Source organism: Zea mays, chromosome 7, assembly GCF_902167145.1.
Source record: "Zea mays cultivar B73 chromosome 7, Zm-B73-REFERENCE-NAM-5.0, whole genome shotgun sequence".
Taxonomy (NCBI): Eukaryota; Viridiplantae; Streptophyta; class Magnoliopsida; order Poales; family Poaceae; genus Zea; species Zea mays.
Genome location: NC_050102.1, coordinates 137,621,711 through 137,633,633, shown reverse-complemented (window position 1 = coordinate 137,633,633; position 11,923 = coordinate 137,621,711).

Below are 11,923 nucleotides of genomic sequence, written 5' to 3'. Positions count from 1 at the left end.
ACACACAAATCCACAGCAAAATGCGCACACACACGGCCAAGAATCGAGCTCAAAAGACTATCCCAAAGTTCTCACTAGAACGGAGCTCGAATCACTTAGAATGACAAACGAATGCGCAAAGACTGAGTGTGGATGATCAAGAATGCTCTAAGGTTGCTTGGTGTTCTCCTCCATGCGCCTAGGGGTCCCTTTTATAGCCCCAAGGCAGCTAGGAGCCGTTGAGAGCAATTCCAGAAGGCCAAACTTGCCTTCTGTCGTCGGGTGCACCGGACAGTCCGGTGCACACCGGACACTGTCCGGTGCCCGATTTCCTTCCTTAAACAGCGCAGTCGACCGTTGCAGATCTGGGAGCCGTTGGCGCACCGGACATGTCCGGTGCACACCGGACAGTCCGGTGCCCCTTCCCGACCGTTGGCTCGGCCACGTGTCCCGCGTAGATCGCGCGGCCGACCGTTGGCCCGGCCGACCGTTGGCTCACCGGACAGTCCGGTGCACACCGGACAGTCCGGTGAATTTTAGCCGTACGCCGTCGGCGAATTCCCGAGAGCGGCCTGTTCGGCCGAGGCAGCCTGGCGCACCGGACAATGTCCGGTGCACCACCGGACAGTCCGGTGCCCCAGACCGAAACAGCCCCTTGGCTGTACACAGCCACCTTTTTCCTTTTCTTTTTCTTCCTGTTTCCAATACTTAGACAAGTATATTAGTACACAAAACCAATGTACTAAGACTTAGAAACATACCTTTGCTCTTGATTTGCACTTTGTTCATCCATTGCATAAATTCACATTTTAAGCACTTGAGTTGGCACTCAATCATCAAAATACTTAGAAATGGCCCAAGGGCACATTTCCCTTTCAATCCATGAATACACTGTTCATCAAGTTCATGAAGAACGCTGGTGCATTGGTCAAACCAAAAGACATCACTGTGAACTCATACAAACCATACTTGGAAATGAATGCCGTCTTCGGAATGTCCGAAGGTCGGATCCTGAGCTGATGATAACCTGACCTCAGATCTATCTTGGAGAACACACTGGCTCCTCTCAGCTGGTCGAACAGATCTTCTATTCTAGGCAAGGGATACTTGTTCTTGATTGTGACTTCATTCAAAGCTCGATAATCAATACACATCCTTTTGGTGCCATCTTTCTTCTCCACAAATAGGACAGGGGCGGCCCAAGGCGAGGTGCTTGGCCGAATGTAACCTTTCTCTGACAGCTCATCAATTTGCTTCTTGAGTTCAACCAACTCTGGTCCAGATATTCTGTAAGCTCTCTTAAAGATAGGGGAGGTTCCAGGAAGAAGCTCTATAGCAAACTCAACTTTCCGCTCTGGTGGCATACCCGATAAGTCCTTTGGAAACACATCTGGGAACTCGGACACAACCCTGATACTCTCAATTGGGTCTGCTTCACTGCTATCAATAGCTAGCTGATAACAACTTCCTTTCTTTGGCTCAGGCGGGACTAACTCGGTCACCACTTCTTCTCCTAGTGGGGACACCAACTTGATGGTCCTTTTATCACAACTGATAACTGCCTGGTACTTATCTAGCCAATTCATCCCTAGGATGACATCTATTCCCTGAGTACCCATTACTATAAGGTTGGCAGGAAACTCTATCCCCCTTATTTCCACACATACATTCAAACAAATGCTATCGGCTCGAATTCTACCACCGGCTGAGTCAATTTGAATGGGGGTTGACATGGTAGTTATTGGAAGATTATGTGCTTCTACCCATGATGCAGTAATGAAAGAATGCGTTGCTCCAGTATCGAATAACACTTCTGCAATATGGGAGTCGACTGGGAACATACCTACTATCATGCCGGGGGTCTCCTGAACTGCTTCAGCCTCCAAGTGTTTCAGTCTCCCATGATTGTAGCGTGGCTGAGAGCGGTTGCCTGCTCCAGGCTGAGACACGTTCTGCTTTACCGGGGCATTGGGGCCTGATTGCTGCTGGGCTGCCTTCTTCGAACATTGCATCACCCAGTGGCCTTGCTCTCCACAGTGGAAACATGCTCTATTTCCAACCTGAGCTGGTGCTGCCTGACTGTTCTGCTGGGCTACTGGGGCAGGAAGACGAGGTGCCTGCTGATTCTGCCTCTGAAACTGACCTCCTGACTGATTGCTCTGACGGTTCTGGTACTGATGCTGAGGATACTGCCTTTGGAACTGCTGATGCTGCTGAGGTGGACGCTGGTTCTGCCTGAACTGCTGAGATTGATTGCTTGAGAAACGAGGACGGTTGCTGCTTCCAAGCTGGGGTCCACTGATCTTGCGCTTACGATCCTCCATCTCCTTACGCTTCCTTTCTGTCATGATTGCTCTGTCAATCAGGTGCTGGAATGTTGGGAAGGTGTGATTCATCAGCTGATAATGCAGAGGGTCAACCAAGCCTCTCAAGAAACGGTACTGCCGCTTGGCGTCGGTGTTGACATCTTCAGGAGCATAACGAGACAACTGCAGAAACCTGTCTCGGTACTCACTGACAGATGATGACCCTTGCTTGAGGGCCAGAAACTCCTCCTTCTTCACTGTCATCAGACCTGCAGGAACATGGTACTGACGAAAGCTACCTCTGAACTCTTCCCAGGTGATGGCGTCAGGGTGGGCATGAGTGGCGAGGTAAGACTCCCACCATGACTGGGCTGCTCCTCTCAACAGACGGGGACCATACAGGACTTTCTCCCTGTCATCGCACTGAGCGGTATGCAACTCCCGCTCCACAGTGCGCAGCCAGTCTTCAGCATCCATGGGGTCAGAAGAATGAGCGAACGTTGGTGGATGACCTCTCATGAATTCAGCACGCTTGTCTCTGGGCATCTGAGGCATCTGAGGTGGGGCCTGCTGCTGTTGCTGCTGCTGCTGAATGGCGGCCAGAGTCTGACCGATGGCTTGAACTGCCTGAGTCTGCATCAGAAACATCTGCTCGATCGACATCGGGGGCGGGGGCGGCAGGTGCTGTTGCTGGGGCACCTCCTCTTGTTGAGCGGCTCGCTCCTGCTGAGCACGCCTTCCTCCTCTGCGCCTGTTCTCTGACATCTGCAGAATGCAACCACACATCAAAACTGATCTGGCAAATCTTGCAGCATAAGAAAAGAGTATAGAATTCTTCAACAGCACTGAACAGATGAGCATCTTCACTAATCTCCAACACAGACCACACAACTTCTCAGATAAAGAGGAAAGTGGAATAAAAGGTTTCCCAACTATATAACTAACTCCATTAACATGATAGGTAAACCAAAATGCAGGGGATACCCACACTCTGGTGACAGTCATTACAAAGATCCAAACCAAACATAGTTCATCATGACAAACATAAATGCACAGGATATAGCAAACTACCCTGTCTAACTAAGACTAACTAAGACCGAGACTAACGCTAAGACTGTAGCTTCTACGTATATATTTTGGTATTAATTACAAGATCCAACTCTAACGAGCTATGGTTCTAGAGTTATCTTGGTCTTGCAGTCGGGATTGCCATAAGACTGGTGTCCACGCCGAGGTGAGCGGTACGGGTGCTGAGTCCCAACGGGAGCGGGGGAACCATCGTCCAGGTGACGACGTTCCGCGCGCTCAGCCCGTAGCAGGGCGATCTCAGCACGAGCCCTACTCAGCTCGTCTAGTGCATGGTCCAGCTCCGTGTTTAGCACGGTGGCTAGGTTGACTGTGCTGCTCAACCTAGGATTGCCCTCACCGACAGGTGAGACAATCACGCCTCCTGTGCTGCCAGATGGACGGCGGGGGTAATACTTCAGGTCAAGACCGTCAGCTACCCCACCGAAAACCGAGCAGTAGTGCGAAAGCGCACGCCGTGCAGCATCCTGCATGGCTGCCTTAGCTGAGTCCCGCTCAGAGATGGAATAGTGCTCTGAGCAGGCCTCCGCGCCCTGGAGACTGTTCTCCGGACGGCGCACCAAGCAGGTCGCCTCCCAGCGGTCCGGGTAGACCCCGCGACTATGCTGGTAGACCACACAGCGATACTCGATGGACCAAGTACGCCGGTTAAGTGCCCGACGTAGCAGGGTGTCGAGAGCATCATGGAAGTGACACCCGCGAGCAGCGTCGCGAGTGATGGGCCGAGCAACCCATCCTTCCGGCTCATGGTCAGCAGGGAAGTCGGTGTCGTGGCTCGAGCTGTCGTCGCCACCTCCGTCGTCTGGGTCTCCTCCAGCAGCTACTCCAGAAGCTGGGGCGCCCAGTGATGGTGTAGGGGGCGCCTCCAGGGGAAGCACTGGGGAGCAGCTCCTCACGGACTCTATCTCCTGCTGGAGCGAGAAAGAAGAGCCCTGCTGCTCCTGTCGTCGACGTTCCTGCTCCTCATGCAGGCGGTGGTGCAGTCTCTCCAAGTGGCTGGACTGTCCGGCCACGGGACGGCGAAGCGGACGCTCAGCAAGGCGGGAGGGTAAGAAGGGGATGACGGACTTTCGTGCAGTGTGTCTAAGTCGAGCCATCTACAAAAGACATCGCAAGCAAAAGGGTGAGAACAGAATTAATATGACCAGCAAATAATGAATCATAAGTAAGTGAAGGATTAGAATAAAACACAATTTTCAGCAAGGTATATTATATAGTAGAACATAGGTTTGGTCGGTATGACCAACTTTTGAAGGGATATCAAAGTCAAGGCAGGGACAAAGGTCTATAGTCCTTAGAACGACCATTCTATTCTAGGTTAGCGGTCCTACAGTCAGCACGACTTTGATACCACTTATGTCACACCCGGTTTTGAAGGTAAACCGAATGCGAACCATGTACGTGCCAGGATCAGTTATTCACGTACACAGCAGTTACATAACATGGACATCATCACACAGTGCTCAAAATAGTATTAAAAGGGAAATAATAGTCGATTACATCATACGTCTGAGACGTCCATATAGTCCTTACAATAAATCAAAGTGCGGAAAAGAAACATAGATAGTCGCGGCCTTCACAGGCAGCCGACTGGGGGTTGCCGCTAACCCACGCCTAGAACTCGTCGTAGTCTTGGAACTCCTGGGAGTATCCTTCCACAGCTTCATCTTCGCTTGAGCAGTGGTTGCAATGCTGACAACCTGGGGGGGTTTGGTGTGTAGAGCAAGGGTGAGTACACATCAACATACTCAGCAAGTATCCTGTTTGGCTGTAGTGGACTAGCTTTATGTGGGGATAAGTCAAGCAGTTGCTTTTAGTTGGTCAGATTATTATTTACCAATAGAAAGCCAAGTTTTAGCATTAACCCAAGTTATTAGCCCGATGCACCCTTTCCAAACGGAAAGAATACCACTTACCAGCACCATAGTCATAACCAAAACCATCAATCTCATAGCCACCTGTACCAAAGTATCTCTGATCAAGTACCACTAATCACTAGAGCTCCCTTGGCCGCTCATAACCGCGAGCACGGCTGATATATCAGTTTTCAAACACTCTGCAGAGGTTGTGCACTTTACCCACAAGCCGTGATTCCCTTTCTGCACGGAGATCATGACTCTCCATTGATCACTACCAAGGTGACCCCAGCAGGGTATCACTACGTAGCCTTTATAAAGATTTCCTGGGGCTGTAGCCACCCGTTAGGTTTCCTAAATGCACCGCACTCCTCCCTAAGGGGCGAACCAAAACCTGGCAGAGCGAGCCGCATACACCGAGCCCCATTGACGGCACGATGGCTAAGAGATCTACACCCTGGATCCTCTAATTATTCAGCTAAGGGCATCCCATTCCACCCTCATGGTTGCACTGTTTTCCCGGGCGGTCATCCATAGAACAGGTCCTTACGGAGAGGCACTCGAGAAACCGCTCGAGCCCCCTTGAAGACCACTAGTACAACATCATAATAAGAGAAGGGAAAACAGCGTATCATAGATAATCTCATCATGTTCATTGATTGAAGTTAAGCAATAACATAAAGCTAAACAATAATAATCCAACCCAAATAGGTAAACAAGGACATGGATAATGAAGCTAGTCAATCCTTAGGCATAAAGGTGTAATGCGGGAGGTGAATTAAAGAATGAATAGGACAGAGATAGGTCAAGGGACACTTGCCTCCACCAACCGACTGCTGCTCAGGGGCTTCTCCTGCGAGTTCCTCGGGCTCTTCAACCGGATCATTCTCTATGCGATTGCAAGCATACATACATCCATCCATTCAAATTAGGAAACAAACAATACACCATACAAGAGAACAAATAAAGTAAATATGCATAGGATATCACATACGATAATGAATTTAACTTGGTTAGAAAGAAATGGGGGAAGGGTCTCGCGAGAGTTAAAGCTTATGCCTGAGACGCACTATGGGTTGATGAATCACTAGACGTCACGTGTTCTAGTTCCAATTGGTTCTAACAAAAGAATTAGCTACATGCACTAATGTAAGCGCGACCACTTTTAGTAGATTAACATTGAATAAGATAGACGATTAGCTATACAAATTAACTAACGTAACCAATTTCCAAATTGAGACTCCTTATTAATATAAACAACGTGATTAGCGTAGATAGGATACGGGGGGGTAGACGATCGTGTCGCGAGCGCGACGAGCTATGCTAGAACGCTGTGCGAGCACGCGCACGCGCAAAACCACACGCAACGTGCCGTGAACGAGTCGCGCACGCGTCGGGGCCGTGCGCTGGCCGAGCTCGAGGCCGCGCGCCGAAGGCACGCTGGGCCGAGCTCGAGGTCACGCCGAGAGCCAACACGACGCGAGCGAGGCACGGCGGGGCGAGCGGGCAAACACGGCACACGGGCGGGGCGAAGCACGGGTAGGACGGGGGCACGGCCGAGGCCGGGCGCGGGCGGCCGAGCCGGGGCCGGGGCGGTTGAACCGGGGGGAGCTCGCCGGAGGGGGCGGGCGGACGAGGGGGGCGGGCTCGCCGGAGAGGCCGAGCCGGGGCGGGGGACGCCAGCGCGGGCGGCCGGGGTTGGGGAAGAGGCGGCGCGGGCGGGGTCGAGCCGGGCGGGGTCGGGGGCGCGGGCGGCCGGGGTGGCCGGGGCCGGGGGAGAGGCGGCGCGGCCGGGGTCGGGGAAGAGGCGGCGCGGGCGGGGCCGAGCCGGGCGGCGGGGGGCGCGGGCGGCCGGGGTGGCCGGCGGACGGGGGGAGGAGAGGGAGGGGAGGAGGGAGGAGGAGGGGGGACCTCACCGGAGGGGGACGGCGCGGCGGCGGCGCCGGGGAGGGGTGGCGGCGGCGCTAGGGCAGGGGAGAGGCGGCGGCGGCACTAGGGTTAGGGTGAGGGTGAGGGAGAGAGAGAGGGAGGGAGGGAATTTTTGGAAAAAGAAAAAAAAAGAGAGGGGGGGAACGGTTGGGCCGACTGGGCCCAAAGTGGGGGGAGAGGGGGCGCGCGGCTGGGCCGACGCGGGGCCCACGCGGGAGGGGGGGAGGGGGCGGCTGGGCCGCCAGCTGGGCCGGCCGAAGGGGGGCGGCTGGGCCGAATAGGGGAGAAGGGGGGAAGAGAAAGGGAAAAAAGAAAAGGCTTTTTCTTTTTTTCTAATTTCTAATTTCCTCTATATGAAAGCATTCACATTTTTAATCAATCAAAAAGTATGCATGGTTCGGCATGGTGCATCACACAAAATAAAGTGTTTTAAGGTTTTGCTTTACACGGGGTCTAAAGCCAAAACCCGCTGCGACTTTGGAAAAGATCAAGGCTTAGCGAGAAGAAAAGGGAAAAAGGAAAGAGTGACGCCTGAATTTGGTGAGAGAAAAGAAGAAAAAAAATTCTACCACCAAATTCAGGGCGTTACAGTCCGACCCTCCTTTCTTCGGCATCGTGCCGACTGAAGGAGAATACCCGCTGGGCCACATCTACATGCCCGTCACCTTCGGAACTCCGGATAATTACAGAACCGAGTTCCTGAGGTTCGAAGTGGCGAACTTTGACTGCGGGTACAACGCCATCATCGGGAGGCCGGGATTGGCAAAATTCATGGCCATTCCGCATTACACGTACATGATACTGAAGATGCCAGGACCACAAAGAATCATAACTGTGCGCGCTGACTTCCAAGGCGCCGCAGAGTGTTTCCGAGTGGCCATCCAAGCGGCCCTCACCACCAAACCGCTGGCAACTTCTTTGGCGAAGGCGAACTCTAAGCCTGAGGAGGACCTTGCAGCACCGGCGAACGAAGCTCAGGCCGCGACCTCTATGCGGCTGACTGAAGAAACTAAAAGGATCAACCTGGGGTTCGCTGATGAACGCAAGACTGCCATCATCAGCTCCAGCCTGGACGACAAATAGGAAGACGCGCTCGTCCATTTTCTGCAAGATAACCGAGACGTATTCGCATGGCAACCTGCGGATATGCCGGGAGTCCCAAGAGAACTGGTCGAGCACAAACTGAAGGTCTATCCCCAGGCAAGGCCGATCCGACAAAAACTACGTCGTTTCACGCCCGACAAGAGAGAGGTCATTCGCGCCGAGCTAGCTCGCTTGGTCGCGGCTGGATTTATTAGAGAGGTGTTACACCCCGAGTGGTTAGCCAACCCTGTTCTTGTACTCAAAAAGAATAAAGTGGATTGGCGCATGTGCGTCGACTATACTGATCTCAACAAACATTGTCCAAAGGATCCCTTCGGGCTCCCAAGGATAGATCAGGTGGTAGACTCCACCGCTGGATGTTCTGTCCTATCTTTCCTAGATTGCTATTCTGGATACCATCAGATTAGCTTGGCGGAGGAAGACGAGGAAAAAACAGCGTTCATCACTCCGTTTGGTGCTTTCTGTTACACCTCCATGCCGTTTGGCCTCAAAAACGCTGGAGCGACTTATCAGAGAGCCATTCAAACATGCTTAGCCGATCACTGGGGCAAGCGTGTGGAAGCCTACGTAGATGATGTGGTAATCAAAACGGAGAACTCGGAAAACTTCATTGATGACTTACAGCTGGTTTTCAACAGTCTACGGCGGTACCGATGGAAGCTTAATCCCGAAAAATGTGTTTTCGGGGTACCAGCAGGAAAGTTACTCGGATTTATTGTCAGCCACCGGGGAATTGAGGCTAATCCTGATAAGATCGAAGCTATCATGAAATTGGAAGCACCACGATCACAAAAGAAGGTTCAGCGACTTACTGGATGTATGGCAGCTCTGAGCAGATTCATATCCAGGCTGGGAGAAAAAGGTTTACCATTTTACAAGCTACTCAAGAAAGTGGATAAGTTTCAGTGGACTTCAGAAGCACAGGAAGCTCTAGATGCACTAAAGAAATTCTTGACGACACCACCAGTGCTGAAGCCGCCACGACGAGCCACGTCAACTCAACCAGCTGAAGATCTGCTACTGTATATCTCTTGCACGACTCACGTGGTAAGCACCGCGTTGGTAGTCGAGCGAGCAGAAGAAGGACATGCCTACCCAGTGCAACATCCTGTTTACTTCATCAGTGAAGTTCTGGGTCCCTCTAAGAAAAAGTATCCTCAAGTTCAGAAGCTATTATATGCAGTACTTCTAACTGCCTGCAAGCTACGTCACTACTTTGACGACCACAAAGTCATAGTAGTCACTGGTTTTCCAATAGGGGATATTCTTCACAACAAGGAAGCCATTGGCCGAATAGCCAAGTGGGCTTGTGAACTGGGATCTCATGACATCGAATTTCGACCTCGCACTGCCATCAAAACTCAAGCATTAGTTGACTTCGTATCAGAGTGGACTGAACAGCAAGTACCAGATAACCCAGAAACTGCAGAAGTATGGTGAATGTATTTTGATGGCTCGCTGAAGCTGCAGGGAGCAGGAGCAGGAATTCTCTTCACCGCACCTGGAGGCGAGCACCTCAAATATGCCCTCCAGTTGCTGTTTCCAGCCTCCAACAATGCAGCCGAGTATGAAGCTCTAATCCATGGATTGAACATCGCCATATCATTGGGCATCAAGAGACTGATGGTGTACGGAGACTCTCTGGTAGTCATAAGCCAGATAAACAAAGAATGGGATTGTTCAAGCGATTCAATGGGAAAGTACTGCACTGCCGTCCGAAAACTGGAAGATAAATTTGAGGGTCTGGAATTTCATCATGTAGAAAGAGATCGGAACACGGCGGCCGATGTATTGTCCAAGCTAGGATCCAGTCGAACTCAGGTCCCACCTGGAGTCTTTGTGCAAGAAATACTACAGCCGAGCATCTCAATAGATCAAGCAGAAGAGTGTAATATTGTGAATCAACCAGAGTCAGACTCTGATGACTGGAGAAGGCCAATCATCAGGTACATAAATAATGAAGAGGAGCCAGATGACAAAAATGCAGCCGAGCGTATCGCCAGACAGTCGGCTCACTACACACTTATTGGGGAGACATTATACAGAAGGGGTGCATCAGGCGTCCTCATGAAGTGCATTCTCTCATCTACTGGGAAGCGACTTCTGGATGAGGTCCATGCCGGGCAATGTGGAATACACGCAGCGTCCAAGACACTAGTCGGGAAGGTCTTCACGTCGGGATTCTATTGGCCAATAGCGAAAAGTGATGCCGCCAAGTTAGTTCAGAGGTGCGAAGCTTGCCAGTACTTGTCGAAGCAACAACATCTACCAGCACAGCAACTGCAGACCATACCAGTGACTTGGCCCTTCGCATGTTGGGGACTGGATATGATTGGACTTTCAAGAAAGCTCAAGGAGGATACACTCATGTACTGGTAGCAATCGACAAATTCACTAAATGGATAGAGTTCAAACCCATTGCTTCTTTAACCTCAGCTAAGGCCGTGGAATTCATACAAGACATAATATTCAGATTCGGGATACCAAACAGCATCATAACTGACCTAGGATCTAACTTCACAAGTTCAGAATTCTTCGATTTCTGCGAGCAAAAAAGCATTTAGATCAAGTATGCTTCTGTAGCACACCCAAGAGCCAACGGGCAGGTTGAGCGAGCCAACGGGATGATACTGGAGGCACTCAGGAAAAAGGTCTTCGATAAGAATGAAAAGTTCGCAGGAAAGTGGATAAGGGAGTTGCCCTACGTCGTTTGGAGCCTAAGAACCCAACCTAGCCGAGCTCTGCATGGAAACACTCCTTTCTTCATGGTCTATGGGTCGGAGGCAGTGTTACCCGCCGATCTCAAGTTCGGGGCGCCAAGGTTGATCTTCGAAAGCATATCAGAAGCCGAAGCTACTAGGATGGAGGACATCGATATACTCGAGGAAGAACGGCTGAATGCAGTAATCCAATCAGCACGGTACCAGTAGACTCTAAGGCGCTATCACGACAAGGTCGTGCGACAGCGATCCTTCTCAGTAGGAGATCTCGTCCTCCGCCGAATTCTAATGGGGGAGGGACGGCACAAGTTATCGCCCTTATGGGAAGGACCCTTCATAGTAGCAGAAGTCACTCGGCCAGGATCATATCGTCTCACTCAGATGGACGGCACAAAAATTGGGAACTCCTGGAATATAAAACACCTCAGGAAGTTTTATCCCTAGCCGTATTTCAAAGGCTATCGGGACGACGATGTACTCTGTAAAATGGGAAATATGCCATCAATAAAAAAAGGCTTCAAAGATACTCAGTTTGTTCATGATTGACTTGCATTCTTACCTAACTCGGGGTGACCACTATGCCCTGCTAACGGAGCAATCGACTTAAGTCGGCAACGACTTAAGCCGGTGCAACATGCTCGCGCTTACTTAACTTAGGGTGACCACTATGCCCTGCTAATGGAGCAATCGACTTAAGTCGGCAACGACTTAAGCCGGTGCGACATGCTCGCGCTTACTTAACTCAGGGTGACCACTATGCCCTGCTAACGGAGCAATCGACTTAAGTCGGCAACGACTTAAGCCGGTGCAACATGCTCGCGCTTACTTAACTCAAGGTGACCACTATGCCCTGCTAACGGAGCAATCGACTTAAGTCGGCAACGACTTAAGCCGGTGCAACATGCTCGCGCTTACTTAACTCAGGGTGACCACTATGCCCTGC